The 17,363-nt window shown below is 37.9% G+C and overlaps 1 protein-coding gene and 1 long non-coding RNA gene across 6 annotated transcripts in view; both read right to left on the bottom strand.

The window, feature by feature from the left end:
* Positions 1 to 17,363, bottom strand: part of Fas1 (fasciclin 1 Fas1 domain-containing) — a 526,663-nt gene that overhangs the window by 205,853 nt on the left and 303,447 nt on the right. The window lies entirely within an intron of this gene.
* The window catches only part of LOC143259703 (uncharacterized), a 46,415-nt gene continuing 36,440 nt past the window's right edge, over positions 7,389 to 17,363 (bottom strand). Inside the window, exon 2 of the long non-coding RNA XR_013033719.1 lies at positions 7,389 to 7,587. This is a non-coding gene — a long non-coding RNA (uncharacterized LOC143259703). The remainder of the gene's footprint in view (positions 7,588 to 17,363) is intronic.

Genomic DNA, 17,363 nt, shown 5'->3' with positions numbered 1-17,363 from the left:
AAAGATTGATCACCGTGTTGCAGGGAAAAAGCGCGGCGGATCCGCGGCGTGTTACGCTCTCGTCCCGGTAACCATCGGCACCGGCAGAGCCGCAAAAAGTGGTCGGTCGGCGTGCTGCACGGCAATATTGCAGCGCTGCACTTACGAGCAGCCGACGTCTCGGGGGTTAGGCACACACCAACCTAGACAACCAGGCCGGACCAGGTTAGGGATTCCTCGCGATAACGTTTCAGCGGAATGGAGGGCCGAGCAATGGCGGGGAACGATGGCATAGGAACAAATGGATCTTACGAAGGCCGCGTTACTTGCCGCCGTGGAACCGTCCGATGGACTCCGAACCGCTATCGCCAAGTGAGTTGCAAGACCACTGAAACTTCATCGCGATCGTCCGGCGCACGAACGTACACCCGGTAAACGCCGCGCCGCCTCTTCTTTTCTTCCTTCCTTCCTCTACACGCTCTCCCTGATCAGCCATCGGCCATACAAACGTATCACCCTCCGGGGACTAGCTTGCATCTTGGAGAATTCACGGAACCGTTGCGCTTCCACTTTATACTGGCAAATTTGTTCGCTGATGCTTCCGAGACCTCGCGCAGAGCATCATTGATTCCGATCAACTTCGAAATCGTTCCCTCCTAAACTCCAGGCTCTAACCCACCTGTCCGCATTCTGCATTTTTCAGGCTGTAGCCTTTTGAATTTCAGTATCGCCAAACAACCGGTTCCCGAATTTCTATGAACACGATGCCGTAAGAACTTGCAAAGCGCATTTATACGGACGTTTCGAAGTGCATTACCATCGAAAGATGCATTTGTTCGCGAGTTACTGGATTTAAATAAACTTCGGAAAATGAAAAGAGGTATACATTGTCAACGATCACTGAACCGTGGATACTTATGCAAAGTAGCCTGCGGATTTTTATGCAAAATAAAGACGTCTGTAATAATTGCGATAAAGAGAAGCTGCTTAGTTATTTTGTTTCGTTTCTTAACACTAAACTTACCAAGCAGTAATACTAACTGATATGTTTTGCTTCACAAAAGTGAGAAGACCGAATTTATTTGGAATTTGTACAGTTTTTATGATAAAACTTGCTCCAATAATATAACTTATTCAAGCGTTTTCCACGAAAGAGTCTCGGAACTTTGCAGAATTGCAAAATAAGAAAGCGGTCACTTTGACCGCGGTAGATTTAGTGTTAAACATTTTAACGAGGCGAAGATAATGCAACAATATTTCTAAATCCCTTAAATTTTTCTATTGTTTTGAACTAATGATGATTAATGCTTTCTGCACAGAAATTTTCTGTCTGCACAGAAATTTTCCTTAATGTACAGTGTGTCCCAAAATTATGATACTTCCTTCCCAATACAAATGATTCTTGCTGAAAACAATTCTGTAAGCATTTCACGATAAAAATACATCTTATTTTACAATCCGTCAATCAATTAATTATCGAAATGCAGAATACAGGGTGTCCAAAAATTATTGTACAAGCGAGAAATGAGAGGTTCCTGTGGTCGTTCGAAGCAACTTTTTCCTTAGCGAAAACGCAATCCGCGGCTTTGTTTACAAGCTATTAACGAAAAATAGTGGCCAATGAGAGGCGAGATCAGCTGGCGCAAGACAGCCGAGCCAATTAGCGAAACTGGGCTTCGTAACTACCGTAATGTCTCTCTAGTTGACGCTGAGATTGTCCACAAAAATGGACAATTTAAGTAGAGAAGATACGATTATTCGAGCCTCGCGACATTTTTATAGTTACGAATTGTCAACAACTATAAAAATGAGCTGCAAGGCTTGAATAACCGTATCTCCTCTTCCCAAATTGTCCATTTTTCTGCACAATCTGAGCGTCAGTTAGGGAGACATTACTGTAACTCGTGAACGAAGCCACGGATTGCATTTGCGCTAAGGAAAAAGTTACTTCAAATGATCTCAGGAACCCTTCATTTCCCAGAGGCACCACAATTTTTTGACACCCTGTATACCTGATCCCTGCTTCTACGTAGTCAACGTCGACGTTTCATTAAATTTAATATAAATAGATAACAATTTGAAGAACCATAAAAAAACTGTATCTATTTAGATCTTTCGCGATCTTCATTATAATATGTATATACTTGATTTAAGAAATTCGTTTAATCGTATTCCACGAAAGAGGTACAATTTCAACAATTTTGAAACAAAAAATCTGCAAACGATCATTCCGACATTAGCGTTACTCATTTCGGTTTAGTGTTGAACAGGTTGCCAAACAAAGAACGTTTACAAGTTTTCATCACTTCCGTCGAGCCTAACTAGTTTAAGACCCGGAAACTAAAGTAACCCTTTCTGTCTATCGAGCTATTTTATAGATCTCCCTGCGCTCTCCTCGTCATGTTTCCTTCAACGATAGCGGCGGAGCCCATTATCCAGGGGTTCGCCGTCTTCGATCTCGATCGCAATGTTTCACGCGGGCCAGCGTCGATGTACGAACTGGTCGTTACGGGAGAATGAAGGAAATCGGGCGATGTTCCCCGGAGATATCAGCGAGATACGTAATGGCGGCATCCCGCGTCAGTCTACGACTACCGCGATCACGTTAGCGATCGCTGGGAGAATATCGAAAACGCGTTACCGTACTCTATGCAACGTTACACACAAAGTCCCGTGTTTCTTCCCGCCAGCTCGTTCGCCCATCCAGCTGCGGTTTGTTTTTCCATCGGCAATGACCGATTCGAACTTTTACCATCAACCATTCCACCCTCCGACGTCTTACGATTATTATCTACCTCGACCCGGCCATTTGTTACGACCGTGGATTTGGAACGAAAAACTCCTGTTTCCGGCTTTGTTTTCTGCCCGTTGTTTTCTCCCGGTGACTTGTAGTATGTATATTTCTCGACTGCAGATCTTTCTACCGAGTGGCCTGCGAATTTTAGGCACGCCAGAACACGCATATCCTTCGCTCAATCCTTTCGAGTACAAACGACCAATCAGAATTGTGATGAAGATTTCATACGAACATCAAACATTACGTTTCAAACAAAATTTGATTCTTCTGATAGCAAAATCTAGGGATATAATTGAATGTACTAAAGAACAACAATTGTCTCTTTCTACTAGGGAAATTATCAAGCCAAAGAAGTCAGTTGCAATGGGTTTGGCAAAATTTTAACGTTAAATCATGACGATGAAAACATTTAAATTGAAAGAAAATGCCGTTATCAAAATCTAGGAATGAAAGGGGATGAAGACATACAAGGAACAAGAATTGTATCATTCAAGGAAGGAAATTGTTGACGATGAAGAAGTGTTAATCAATGTAATTGTGAAAGGAACAGTACTGTAAGGGGTTAACAACATAATATTGAGATTACCTATATATGCAACTCATTACAGTAATTTCTCCAGGAAATGCCAAATTTCGGGTTGCTGCGAATTTCCCTGTGCTAGTCCTACGTAAGAAAAACCGCGGAGCTAGTACAATCGTGGCTAGTAGAATCGTGGCATGTGGCCTCCGAATTGTCTGCGAATCGTGGCAAAAAATTAGAAATAAAAAGAGTCGAGTTATCGTTTATATTCTAGCATTACTATGTATTCATGTTAACGTATACCGGCATGCAGGCCGCTGCCTTTTACTGTCGACTGCCCCGAGTTTCTATAACAACGAGCCGAAAGGCTCGAAGAATCGTGTCTCAGCGCGACTTAGTATTCTCAGATCTGCATGTTTCGATTCCGACTCCAAACATATTTGAGAGAGATTACTGTATTCGGTTGTAGGTTATCCTCGAGCGTAAATAAGAGAATGAACAAAGAACAATTATTTACAAATAATTCGATATCTTCATGACATTATCACTCAATACATTTAAATTTCACAGTACAAAGTTGATTCTAAAGTATACTTGCCAATAACGTATAGTATGGGTGATACACTATAGTGTTGATTCTCTCCGTTCCTATAAAAGGGTCGGCCATCGGACGTTTAACCCTTAAATGCATAGAGTCCCAAAAATGAATCAATAACTTTTTGCGCGGATACCCGACAACAGTTTTGATATCGATACATTTGGCTGAATGGCAGTGATTCCTTTGTCCATTGACTTATCAAAAATTAACTAAAATAATGACATTTGACTTCAATATTTGTATCTTTCTGACGTTATACCAATTGGCGCGCATTTTTGATAGCGGGTTCATTTACGTACTTTTGGAAGTGGATTATTTAGAAATATTTTGGTGTATTCGTTAAACAAACAATATTTTCTAAAGGTAAGGCTCTTATTTATTAATTTGCTAGTACTTTTGTCTATATTCCGTAACTATCATGTGTATGGAGGGCTTATTTCGTGTTGATGCAAAAATGGGACAACATGCACAAATGGTAATAATTACGACATGTATTTAGTACTATGCTTCCTTTATTGGTTTGTTGGTTTTGTTTTGGTGTGGTATGCATGTGGTTTATAATTTTGTTATAGATATGTCATACTAACTAAAGAATTTTTATGTCTATTTTGCATAGTGTACCAAAAATGAATCATTAATATTTTTCAATAAAAACCCTATAAGATATGACTTATAATTTTTTTTAATATTTTTCCCGATTTCCACTCATTTGAAAAATTATAACCCTATTTTTTAAATAAAATTCATTAATTCATGCATTTAAGGGTTAAGGGTGAGCTTTGTGTACCGTTCGACCGCGGTCCTGCTACACGCACACGCACGCATAGATGGAACTATTACTTCCAAGTAATAACATTACTACGAGCACTTCCTTTTTAATCATATCAACCTGCTAAAACTGCAGTATGTCAAAAACTTCCGACATACTAGGAATTCGAACTTAATTCGATACAGTGATGCTTTGGAGTGAAGAGTTGAACCACAGACGAGATATAAAAATAGACATAACACTTTGTGAGCTTTCGTGTCTCAGAGTACACTGCCATACTAACTCGATTTTTTACGACTGATTCCGGCGTTCTCTTCTCATAAAGAACGGGCAGCTGAGAAATCAATTACTCAAGGAGTAGTGGAGAGCGGAAAATGCCTGCGAAATGAGTGTCAAGTAAAAGTGTCGACAAAGGTTTCGTTAACTTCTTTCATTATAACAACGAGTCAGGCCCTTGACTAAGATATCACGCTACATAATCTATTAAATGTGAACGTTATGCATTTCTCCTAAATCGAAACAAAATGTGACTAATTTATTATCGAAATCTAGGGACGAAATTAAATGAAGACATACAAGAAACAAGAATCGTCTCGTTTTGTTAGGGAAATTATTAAGAACGAAGAATTGTCGATGAATGCGTATGCAAAAAATAGGAAGGTTATAACATCAATGGTTTAAAAGTTATTTCAAGTTCTATTAATGATTTCTATTTTTATTTTTAAATTTAGGGTATGACAGAGTAGAGAGACAGTGTTTAACAGCATCACAGTATCGAAACTAATTGTTCTAAACATTAACTCGTTGTGTGTTGTGTCAGTTGCATATAGGTGACAATAATTTTTCTTAATAAATAAATTCTGTCGAGTAGTTTCCAAAATTCACATTTATTGTAATACATTGGACGAATTAAACTGTACTAGAATGCTTAGAATGCAAAAGAGTTCAAGTACGATACACTATGATAAATTCTCACTTTCTAGATTCAGTTTCACTAATTACGTTATTTTGATTGTTTTAGAACTGTTTTTGGCTCCTAACGAGCTAGAAACGATCAATTTGTTAATGAAATTCCTCCGTTTTAATGATTCTTTCATTAGTTATTTTTATTTAAAAAAACCATGATAAAACGATCAAAGGAGCGCTTAACAGCAACACTAGCCAAAATCCTTTTCTATTCTACTACGCACCTCGTGATCGTACAAAGGTCTGTGCTGCAATTAAGTCTCGCTTTAAATCACATAATTGCTCACATTCGCTACGGAATCCTTCGCAGTAACTCAGTTACTTTAATTTATAAACTTGAAAATCCGCGAGGATTCAAGGAAAAATTAATCTTTTAAACCACCTCACATCCTATAAAGTGGATTTTCTGGTGCGAAATACATCTCTATTCAACATGAAAACATACAAACGAGAATTTTTCTGCCGCGTGCGCGTACAAATTTTCAATATCAAAGATCCTGCGGACGCTGTTAATGGTATATGTTACGTTCTGCCACCGTCAGTAATGTTGCGGTCGTTGGTTCCACAAAGAAGCCACTGCGAAAGTCAGATTTATCATTTTCCGACAAGTTTCTCTCACTCGAGAGGTCAAGCCGAACCGAGGGGAATGCGGCGGGCGAGTGGAAAGTCAAGTTACTGGAGCTAATCCCGATGAAACACGTAAACGTGGAAATTAATCCGACCGCTTTGCAAAAATACTGTCTCGTTATCTGTGCTTGATCTACACTTAAGCGGATAAAAAACCGGCTTACCCCGCCGTAAAGCTGAATACTTTTTATTGGCAGTTGGTTTCGCCGGCGCGACGCCGCCCGCGCTACATACATGTTTGCCGACAAATATTACAGAGTCAATGCAGAACTGCGCGATTGATTCGTGGAACTTAAATGATTTTTAATCGAGTAAATTGCTAACATATACAGACGGGCACGGCCACACTTTGATTACGTATCGGTCATTGGATTAATACCTCCCCAGGCTGGCTCTGAATCGACGCGGCTAAACGACCGAATAAAACATTCAAACCTGTGATACTGAATTCACCCTGACCACGTGAAACATTAATCTTGCGGAACTCGGTGACGCGCGTTTGTTTAAAGACGAATACGAAAATGACCGAGTTCAAACGACTCGGCAATGATTATTTGATCGTGCATCGTTATAAAACATGGTAAACGCATCGCAATCGTTGTCATGATACTTTTTATGGAACTTCTGTTTTATGCATTTACCGCGACACGGTGGTCGCTTTGTGTAAACAGTATTCAGCGAAACGGCGTACACGATTTTTCGAGCTCGAGTTACACTGTCAAATTAATTTCAACTTTCGTTTGCGTTGCGATAACCAGTAGACGTTAACCACTCTGCCAGATTTGGGTGTTATTTAAACATTTATCGTAGCGTGTCGAACGTTGCAAATATTTATACACGCGTGAGCAATATTTAAAATTAGCAAATACTTCGATGCACTAATTTTTCTGAACATATTTCTTCAAGTAACTTTGATAGTTTAAGGTATGAGACAAAATCTTTCGTATGTGTGTTTATACAGAAATTATCGAAGGATCTTAGAAAGTAGATTTCGTTGTCGAATTGATTTTTCTAATTAATCATTGTAGGAAGACAATTCTGTGTTATTCATTACTACTTCTGTTATTCATTACTTCATTACTACTTTATATAATCATTTTAATAATATAAGTAATAATGTAATTATACTTAATTTTATGGAGTGAGTTTATTTTATGTGTACACTACAGTCCAATGCACTAATAAATTGTTGTTTTCTATAGATTTACTAATCATTGTATTTAAAAATACTCTATGCTTTGCAACTTACCCTGCATACCAAAGTGGAAAGCCAAGGGCTTCACAGATTAAGATTATGATTTCTTTCGATGATGTCGAAAAATCAATGTTACCTGTAAACAAAGAAAGGATAAGTTAGTGGTCATATATAAATGCATTTATTTTTATATTAAAACTCGATATAATAAATTAAACTCGACGAAAAATGGTGAACACACGAAGATATATCATAGTGGAGTAACGTGACTTTTTTCCATTAAAACGTTTAAATAAGGATCTATATTTATTAAAAGTGTTTTTAAAAAATTTTAAACCCGCATACTTTTTCCGAAAGCATGAATGAATCTTATTCAATTTCATACATTTCCATATTTCCATATTTCCATACATACAATTTCCACAGTATTTCATAATACACTTCACCAATAATATTTCCATTAACACGTTCCGTGCCGAGCTTTTTTTACTCGAATCTTCACACTTTGATATTTTACTAAAACTTGATGTATTACGTGCAATTATTAATTCTCGTACACATAACAACGTAACAAAAACTTATCAACGCCCATTCTTGCGGTGGAAATTGATTCTTCGGTTCTAAATTTCTTGTAAACAATTTGTTCAGTTCACTAAGTAAACATGCAAGCGTGTACCATCGATGGTACACGTGGCACGGAACGTGTTAATGATGGAAATTCTAAATATTAGTATAAAGTATTATATTTTTAAATACAATTAACATCAATGCAAGCTATTAATACGCCCAAGAAAATTAAAGGGAAGAACATTTAATTATTTAAAGCATTCGAAGCATGAAAAAAGTATAAATCTTATTAAATGCATCGCTACTAAACGGCACATATTCGTATCCAAATCCATACAAATGAATGTTAGCGAATGATGTTTATGGTTAAATATTACCATATATTCAAAAGATATATCCAAAAGAGATTGCAGCAGTGTATATGAGATTGATTAATGAACCATTCGTTGACTGACGATCATTTTCGCGAGTAGACATCTGCAGCTACCGCTGCGGTTGTTTTCGCGATAATTTTCACGGGGTGGCGACAGAAAAGGGTGGCGAAACGAAACAGATGTCTCGCAGAGTGAACGTCCTCCCTATCTCGTGCACGCACCCCGAACGAAACAGGGTAAACCCTATAATTTTCAAACTCAACTTGCCCATCCAGTGGAAACGGTAAGATCCCACCTGCATTTCGCTGTCATGTCCTCAGGGAAAACACGTATTTGCTCTTGAAACAATATTCAGCACGCGCGCGTGTCATAAAATTAGTAGCTATTTTAGCAACGTGATTCATCGATGCCTGAATTAGTCACTTTGGATTTTCTCAATTCAATGTTGTTTATCGTATACCTTACCATCTTCAATCTTCAGAATTGAAATAATGTATATTGTTTACTGTCCTACGTACACAGAGAGCCACGATGCTCTCCGAACGTCCACTAAAACGGAATGACTTCTTTAGAATTGAACCAAGTGATCTATTTATTTTAAAGATGTTAGAGAGATTAGTCTATTAGATAGTGGCTGAAAAGAGTTTGGCAAATATTGCAATAGCGTCTGTTGAAAAACAAATAAGAATGATTTTTTGTTGCTATTTCTGTTTTCCAGGCACGAACATGTGATAAGGAACAACAAATAAAAAGAACCTGACATCTACTGTGTAGACAAAAATTTTCACGACTTAACAGGCAAGTACCTACTCATGTTCAGGAAACAATAAAAGTATAATTGTACTTTCAGTCTAATTTTAAAGTTTAAAAATGACGGTATTGGTAATTTGAATGTCTGAATTAAAAAATTTAAGGTTTGGACTATTTTGAAGCGTCAATATTTGAAAATTTCAAGACATATATACCTGCACATTTAAATATTTAAGAAGAATGTTCGAGATTTTGAAATCAAACAGTGTAAATATTTGAACATTTGGGGCTCAATTCAAGCGTAGTTGATCAATATTTGATTCCGTTTGGCATTTATAAGTTCCTCATGTATTATACATGTCAGAATCTGTGAACATTACAATCATTACGATCAACCATCGTTGATCAATTACACAAATCGCAGATATTAGAGTAGTATTTAAGGAATGATCGAGTTCACCCACCTGTAGAGTTGGTTTCGTGGCAACATCGCAATCTTCTTACGAGCTTTGTCATGTCTGTTGGTCTCTAATAACTTAGACACCAATTTCGATTATCACTTGAGGTCATCTACCGTGACTAAAAACTATACTATTGGTGCAGTTATCGAAATTAACACGAAACCAGAATGCATATTCAACCAGAATATCTAGATGACTATGTTATTAATAGACTGCAAATTTTATGTATTTATAGCAAACTTCGTTAAATAAAAGAAAAAGGGATTTTAAGAGCACTGCCGCATTACTTTCACTTTATCGACACTTTTCGGAGAAGTAGCACAGTTTTATCTAACTACTCTTTTACACAATCGATGAGGATAATTTTTATTTTGCATGAATATCTTCAATCCAGTTATTAGATTATTGTTGTGGGGTTATTTGTTACAATTGAATAATCGAATGATGTGAGAAGAGAGACGTATGGTATGATCGAACGAAGAATAATAAATGTAAGGTGATTGAGATTGTTATTTATGCGTGTCGACATATTGTGTGAGAGATTTTCTATTGGTGTTTGAATTTTTCTTCCAAATAAACAGCAATGAAATGACAGTTACAGAAATAAGAATACAGTTGTACAGTTCCGATCATTGTGCAAACGTCAATGCAATGAAGAGTTGTATACAAATTTTACTTTAATCATACTTTTTATTGATACTTTATTGATTGTTTTCCCATATCTGTGATTTCGAGTTAAGAAAGTGGAAAATAATTGTTAGATTTGCACTGTATTCGTAGCTATGGAACAAACACTTCAATCAATACTGTTTAAAATATTTTCTTTTTTTAACTAACTTTTAACTGACAATCTTCTTAGACGATCAACTAGAGACAACACGGAAAGTTAAATCAGTCTTGCAACAATAATTAAAACGTCAACAACAACAGCAAGGAAATAAAATCCCAGCGCGGTATACGTGCTAGAACAGCACGAAAACACGACAACGAACGTCATCGATATTGCGAAATTGAAATACCTTCCTAAATCGTACGGTTTTGCTTGCCGTGACTTTTGTTTCGATATTGTCTCAAACTGTATTCCGCGCTGTATCAAATATTTAGGAAACGTTAAATGAAAACTGGAAACAGCTATTGAAGCGTTATACATGGTCTATTTTTAAAAATGATTTGACATTGCAACTATCAAGTAATAAAAGTAATTAAATTGTGTCGGCTTACAAAAATAACAAAACTGCATAACATGCGTTTAGTTAATAACTTTCCACAGAAGTTCCTGTACAATTTGAATGATTGCACATTTAGTGGATAAAAATCTGTTATTTTAATGGCTCCAATGGTTTTCTAGTATTAACGCAGAAATTCCGTTTGAAATTGCCAGATCGATTATAAAACTTTTCAATGAATTCAAACATTTCGCAATCATTTAAGGATCATGAATATTTCAAGAGTTCTTTTTTGCGGGTCTTAATCATTTGACTTTCTAAACAGTACACGAGCACTCGGGCAACTGAAATTGTATACTTCATGAATGTTCAAAACGTATATGAAAAAGTTATTTTTTTTCAGAGGCAGACAAACATTGTTACAGTTGAATGTTAAGGGCAGATGTCTTATAGTTAAGCATAGATCAAAGTCAAAGGAATGAAAACAGAAAATTTCGATTTTTATTATCCGTAATAAGAATTTGTAAGAATATTTCAAGTCCAGATAGAACGCATATACAAAGGTCTGAGTTGACTCAGTGATTAATGCTCAGTTTGGGTCGAAGATGATCCAGCTGTCGCCCAAAGAAGGATTAAACACCATGGACTAACACCTAAGTCCTGATATTCTAGAAGGGTTTTCACCCCACTACTATCCTACCTCTATAAGCAGATTAAAACGAGTTTTGGTACCTTCACTTTATTTAATAATTCATTATACATTTTGATGTTGCTTTAGGATCTACTATTCAAATAACTTCATATTACAAATACTTCCTTTCTCATATTTAAATGAAAAAATCAAAACATTTATTGTAAATGTTTATTTAAATTTTCAGAGTTCACAATACAGTATAATAATTCCTAACAATTGTATACATATATGTAGCAAATCTGATAATTTGAAATAAAATCACAATTGATTTCAATGAAATTTTCATCATGTGTATGAATTAAATGCATTTTTTGCCATTGCCTAGTAAATTAATTCCTTCAACAACCTCCCCCTCCCCCTAAAAAAAGTTTCAAACGCTTGGCCTAATAATAAAAAAATTATTCTGTCTTAACCAGTTAGCTGTGGCGTCTCTTTTTCAGAGTGCATACCTATATGTGTCGTGAGAATCAAGCGATGGCAAATATACTCGTCAAACACAAAGTAATTGTCGCTGTTAAAATATTGGATCAAAAAGACGGTTTCATTTTATAAAATTAATAATTTTATTACTAATATATTTCCTTATTCACTTAACATTAACATATACTACATACATAATAAACGAAAAATGCAGAAAAAATCAAATACTTATAACAGTTAAAAATTCAAATTGATGCTGTAGAGTGGTATTCAGCAAAGCAAGCAACAATACATAACTGCACTTTGCACGTCGAACGCCAATATATCGTGATTCATTTCTAATTTTATTTTTGTAACAATCTAAACACCTTCGTGTAGAATTCGTGGCCTCAGAATATTCTAAACATCTTGAAATTTGAGAATATGTTTTTGTTTTCACTAAAATTACAATTTAAATAGCCAATAGTCACTACTCCATACGCACTTCTCCATGACGAGTATACTCGTCCAACACAGCTAACTGGTTAAAGGATGTACGAATAGTTCGTACACCGGCCGTACATATAATATTCCAAGCCGATTTCAATAATCTTGCTCGACGCGAAACTTGATAATCAAGGTAGCGTCACGCGATTGAAGCGGTTCCCTAGCCCTTCACCATCGGGTTCCTCGTCTTGCCTCTCCCGTGATCCGAGACGCCCTTTAATCTCCAGCCGCAGACAACGGCCGTTACGTTGTTCACCGGCCGTACTCCATTCTCTGCAGTGGCTTATCCTTTCTGATAATTAACGCGGCGCCCGATACTATTTATATGTGATAGCAAACTCGATGCTCGCGGCGTTCGGCTTAGCCTGTAACCCGGCTGGTACAGCGGCGCGCAACCGTGCCGTAATTTCGTCGGGCGCGACCGGCCTCGTGCTTCCAATTACCGCGAAGTCGTATTAATCCCTACGAAAATCCCATGTCGAGGTGATAAACGCGGCACGACGCGGTTGCGACGGGATTACGCGGCCATGCCACCTGCAACAAAGATACCCCCGTTTACACGTGCGGGACGCTCTTTTAGGAAGACCGTCCCTTGAAAACCATAAAAGGATATCTACAGTGACGTGCGGTGAAATTTACATCGATTCTGTAGCCAGCATGGAAATTTAAACGTACGGGACACATTTGCCTTCCGAGAACTGACTCCAGGATGGCTCAACAAAGTAAGGGGATAGGTATAACGTGCGGAAAAGCGAGATAGATGTGGTGTAGTCGCGGACACATGATATATTTAGACCGGAAAATTGGCCAGTTCATAAAGTAATTATGTTCTGATGGTAAGGACGTGACCTTTTGGAGGAAATCTTACACTCAAATCAAATTCAAAATATCACGAAATTTTTATTTTTGTTCTGTCATTCCAGGTAATAGCAAAATAAAAAGATATGGCGTAGTCATTGTCTAGGAAATTAGCCCTTATGTCATATAAACAAAAAATCAAGTCGTTTGGACCGATTTTAAAGAAGTTATTCCATTTGATGCCGCTATGGTTTTAACTCGCTCAAATGTCGCCTTACCATTCTAATTTGAACACTAATGAATAGCTGAAATTCTTCAGATTAAGATGTCTTCGGATCAATTTAATCTATTTTCTGAATAATTAAGCAATCTATGATAATTAGCTCTTCGATAAACGTAGCCCGATTTACACCGTGATTGGAGTCACTTTAATCAGAAGAGTTTCAGCTTTCCGTTGGTGTCATAATTATAAAAGTAAGACGGAAGATACTGAAAATAACATTTTCTTTCTTGCATCTATACTTTGCTTAATCACGGTATTCTATTCATATATGTATGGCTGTTTTCTTTGCTTACAATCCGTGAAGGGTTGCAAATCAACGATCTAAGTGAACGAAATTTCGAGTGGATCGAATTGAAAAAAAGATCGAAATATAATTGTAGGATTATTCGAGGTGAAATAATAATTCGGTTCTGTATTCAAATGAACATTTTATTGTCAAAACAAACACCATTCGCCGAGCCCGAAACCTGACTAATGTATATCGTGTAACTACAATGTTAATAATAATATCTGCTTCAATGAAGAAGTTGATATCGAAATTCCTAACAAAAACATTTTTATAGGAACAGGAATTGTAAAAGCAAAGATCGTAAACCAGCCATTCATTACTTCTAGTGTTAAAAACGTTTAACGAATAAGTCTATAGATGGGTTAATAAAAAGATAATAAGAATTTGTAGTTTCGGTTTAGGTCACACAGGTCCAATCTACGTGCAACGGTTAAGGTGATCTGCTACACATCACGGTAACCATATCAAAAAGATCGCTTGAAGTTCGAACCGATAAAAATCGCAATAATTTTAACCAACCTAATAGCTGTGAAAGAAATCATTAAAAAGAAAAAGGTTGGAGTCGGTACGAACTCCTTTTAGTCGAAGGGAATACAGTAATTTCTCTCGCATTGTCTCTTATATGTAGTTGCTGATAATCGGCATCCGTAAAAGCGAGCCACGAGATTCGAATAATCGTATCTCCTCTTCCCAAGTTGTCCATTTTCGTCTCCAAGCTGAGGGACAATGCGAAAGAAATTACAGTATCAAGGACAGGGACAGGTGAAACGGGCCGATCAATCTAACAGTGTACATATATCAGCACTTTTCATCTGGCCGCGCGTTATCTACGGTATATAAGAAGCAGATAGCGCTGGAAAATCCCGGAAGAAGCACTTGGTATCAGTGTATCCACCCGCTCCGAAAATCGACGGCCGAGTCTCATCAGTCTCCGCGTTTGCGGGCCGTGAAGCCCCGTCACGGGTGGGCCACTCGTGATTGTCGCGGTGTCGAGATTAAAGAGAGAGGCAATAACGTCATTAGCATGAAAAAAGCGGGCTATCCTCCGTCGAGAAGATTTTCCACGTAATACCTCGGGTCTCGGGCGCGGTGATAGCTATTTGCGAGGACGTCACGCTCTCGCCGGAACGGCGGCGTCGAGCGGGAAAAGGAAAACCGGCGAGTGTGTGCCGGCCGACGATAAAACGAGAACTAACATGCAAAAGAGGGGCTCTAGCCGCTGCTGCCGGTCTCGAAAACCGGTGACGGAAGCAGGACGACAGGTGTTCCAGCTGTTGGCAAATTATTCGCCGCTGCGGAGCTGACATCGAGAGTAGTTATGAGATCAGCTACGGCTGCAAGTATCGCCGGATTCCTGGCACTTGGTGCCGCGCACTGTGCGAATTGTTTCGAGCAAGGAATTAATTTTGTCACGTAAGTACCGAGAGTTGTTTACCCCTTAGCACTCGGATGATTTTTCTGACACACCCATCAGCAACTCGGAGCAAATTTTGCAAAAATTGTGATCTTGTACAAAGCTGAATTGAAATAAAGATCCTTATGCTGCTGTGCAATTTTATAGGAATTAATAAATAAAACATTTGGTGTTTTTCTTTTTTACATGATCACCTTACAGTATGAAAAGGAAATAATAATTAGAAAGAAATGACACTTTGACATGAATACATAGTGTCGCCGTAATCGTCGATATCCGAGTGCGAAGGGTTAGCAAACAATAAAACATTAATTTAATCTTCGAAATGTATTTTGTCGCCTTGAAAATAGACTTGGTTTGATGCGATACATTTTTGCCAACGTATAATCCAAACATCGAAGCATTTCTTATAAACGCTTTCCGGCATAACTCTCGGCTCCTTCTGCGGATTTGATTTGATCATTATAATGGACTCGAAATGTCTCCCACGAAGTGGCAATTTTCGTTTTCGGAACACGAAGAAGCCACACGGTGCCATATCTGGCGAATGCGAGGCTTGGTCAATGACGTTTGTTGATTCTTTTGTTAAAAATTCGCCTACAAGTGTCGACGTGATGCAAAATCTACGAATCGTATTTCCACGTCTCATGCCTAGAACATTAACCCGAGAAAGATAACCTACGTCGCAGAGGCGCCTGCGAAGACTGTTGATTTTTGTTAATTTTTCATAGAGGTCTAGTGATTTAAGTTTAAAATTACTTAAAATATAAAAAAATATAATATAAATGCATTTTATTTTTACAATAATGCCAAACCTTTAAAATGACTAGATTAACTTAAATAAATATCCATTGTTAGTATAAAATTAACGCCTTAGAAAAGCATGCGCCTCTGAAGCGTATGGTTATCTTTTACGTACGTTGTCATATGATTATCTTTCTAGGGTTAACTAAAAATGATGCGAACAGATTCATGAAACACGTCCACATGAAGTAAAGTAACTTCATCTTCGGAACGCTACTTCGTGACTGAATCATCCACGATAACAGAAATGAAACGTAAGCAAAAGAAAACGTGCCGAGTTTACATTTGTTTACGTTTACAATACTTAGGCGTTTACATGATTGGAGCAACGCTCGACAGTGGTTCAGATAACAGGAGCTCAACAGATGTTTACCACATCGAGCATTACGCAAAATGTCGTTCCAACAAATCCAGTTCGGTTGTAAATATCATTCTAATCAGGGAAATTATCGAGAACGAAGAAGCGTTAATAAAGAAAGAAATCGTAGCGCAATGGGTTAACACTTGAATGCTGCATCCAGCTATTGCAGCATGGGAACCCCACAATGCGTCTGTTGGACTATGAGATACAGATCGTGCTTCGGTCGTTTCGTATTGGACTGTACATATCCATCCTTCAACAGAACGTGACATATTTGTCTGTATAAATAAAGGCTCTTGGCAAGAGCCTGAGGTCCGTGTTTCTACAGACAGCATATTATATTTGAACTTGGTTCCCTCGCTAATCAAGAGGCCGAAGATGAGAGACGTCTGCAAGGTTCCATGACCACCATCGTCCTCTGTACCACAAGAGCCAGACGGGTTAGCACTAACATAATAGTCGCGGAGAGGACTATGCGAGAAACAGCTCCAGAGGACTAGTTTGTTTCATTCTCTCTGAAGTTTCATTGGACCAATTCAGCTGGAACATCGATTAATAGCGCTGGAAAGCTATTCGATTTGCCGTGGCACTTTCCTTTTTGTCTTTCTCCCGTTTTCGTTGCTCCGTAGAATTTATTATGGAAGCTAAACGTCTATCGGCGACGGCGCGAGAACAATTCCTGTGGTTTTCCATGGAATCGAATCTTAAATGGCCTCGAAAGCTCGTCCGGTTACGATTCGGTTGGTCGATACGGTGGAAAGCTGTTTCGGATCGTAACTCGATTATTGGTGTCGAGTTCTTCGAATAGGTCGAATAGGTTTTGTCGTGGTAAACCTGCTTTAGAGGGAAATTAGTTGGGCGAGGTTAAGCAGAGGGTTTACTTGGTAATGGTGTTAGGAAATCAGGTGAGATTATTACATATGTATCGCGATAGCGGATCGAGTTTAAGTGTTCCATGCCGTTGGTTTTGCTTTTGTTGGACAACTCAGCACTGATCCCAAAAGTTTCAAACATATTGTTGTACTTTGCGATGCTTAATTAATCT

Source organism: Megalopta genalis, chromosome 6, assembly GCF_051020955.1.
Source record: "Megalopta genalis isolate 19385.01 chromosome 6, iyMegGena1_principal, whole genome shotgun sequence".
NCBI lineage: Eukaryota > Metazoa > Arthropoda > Insecta > Hymenoptera > Halictidae > Megalopta > Megalopta genalis.
The sequence above is the reverse complement of the archived record's forward strand: the minus strand, read 5'-3'. Positions and strand labels throughout refer to the sequence as shown.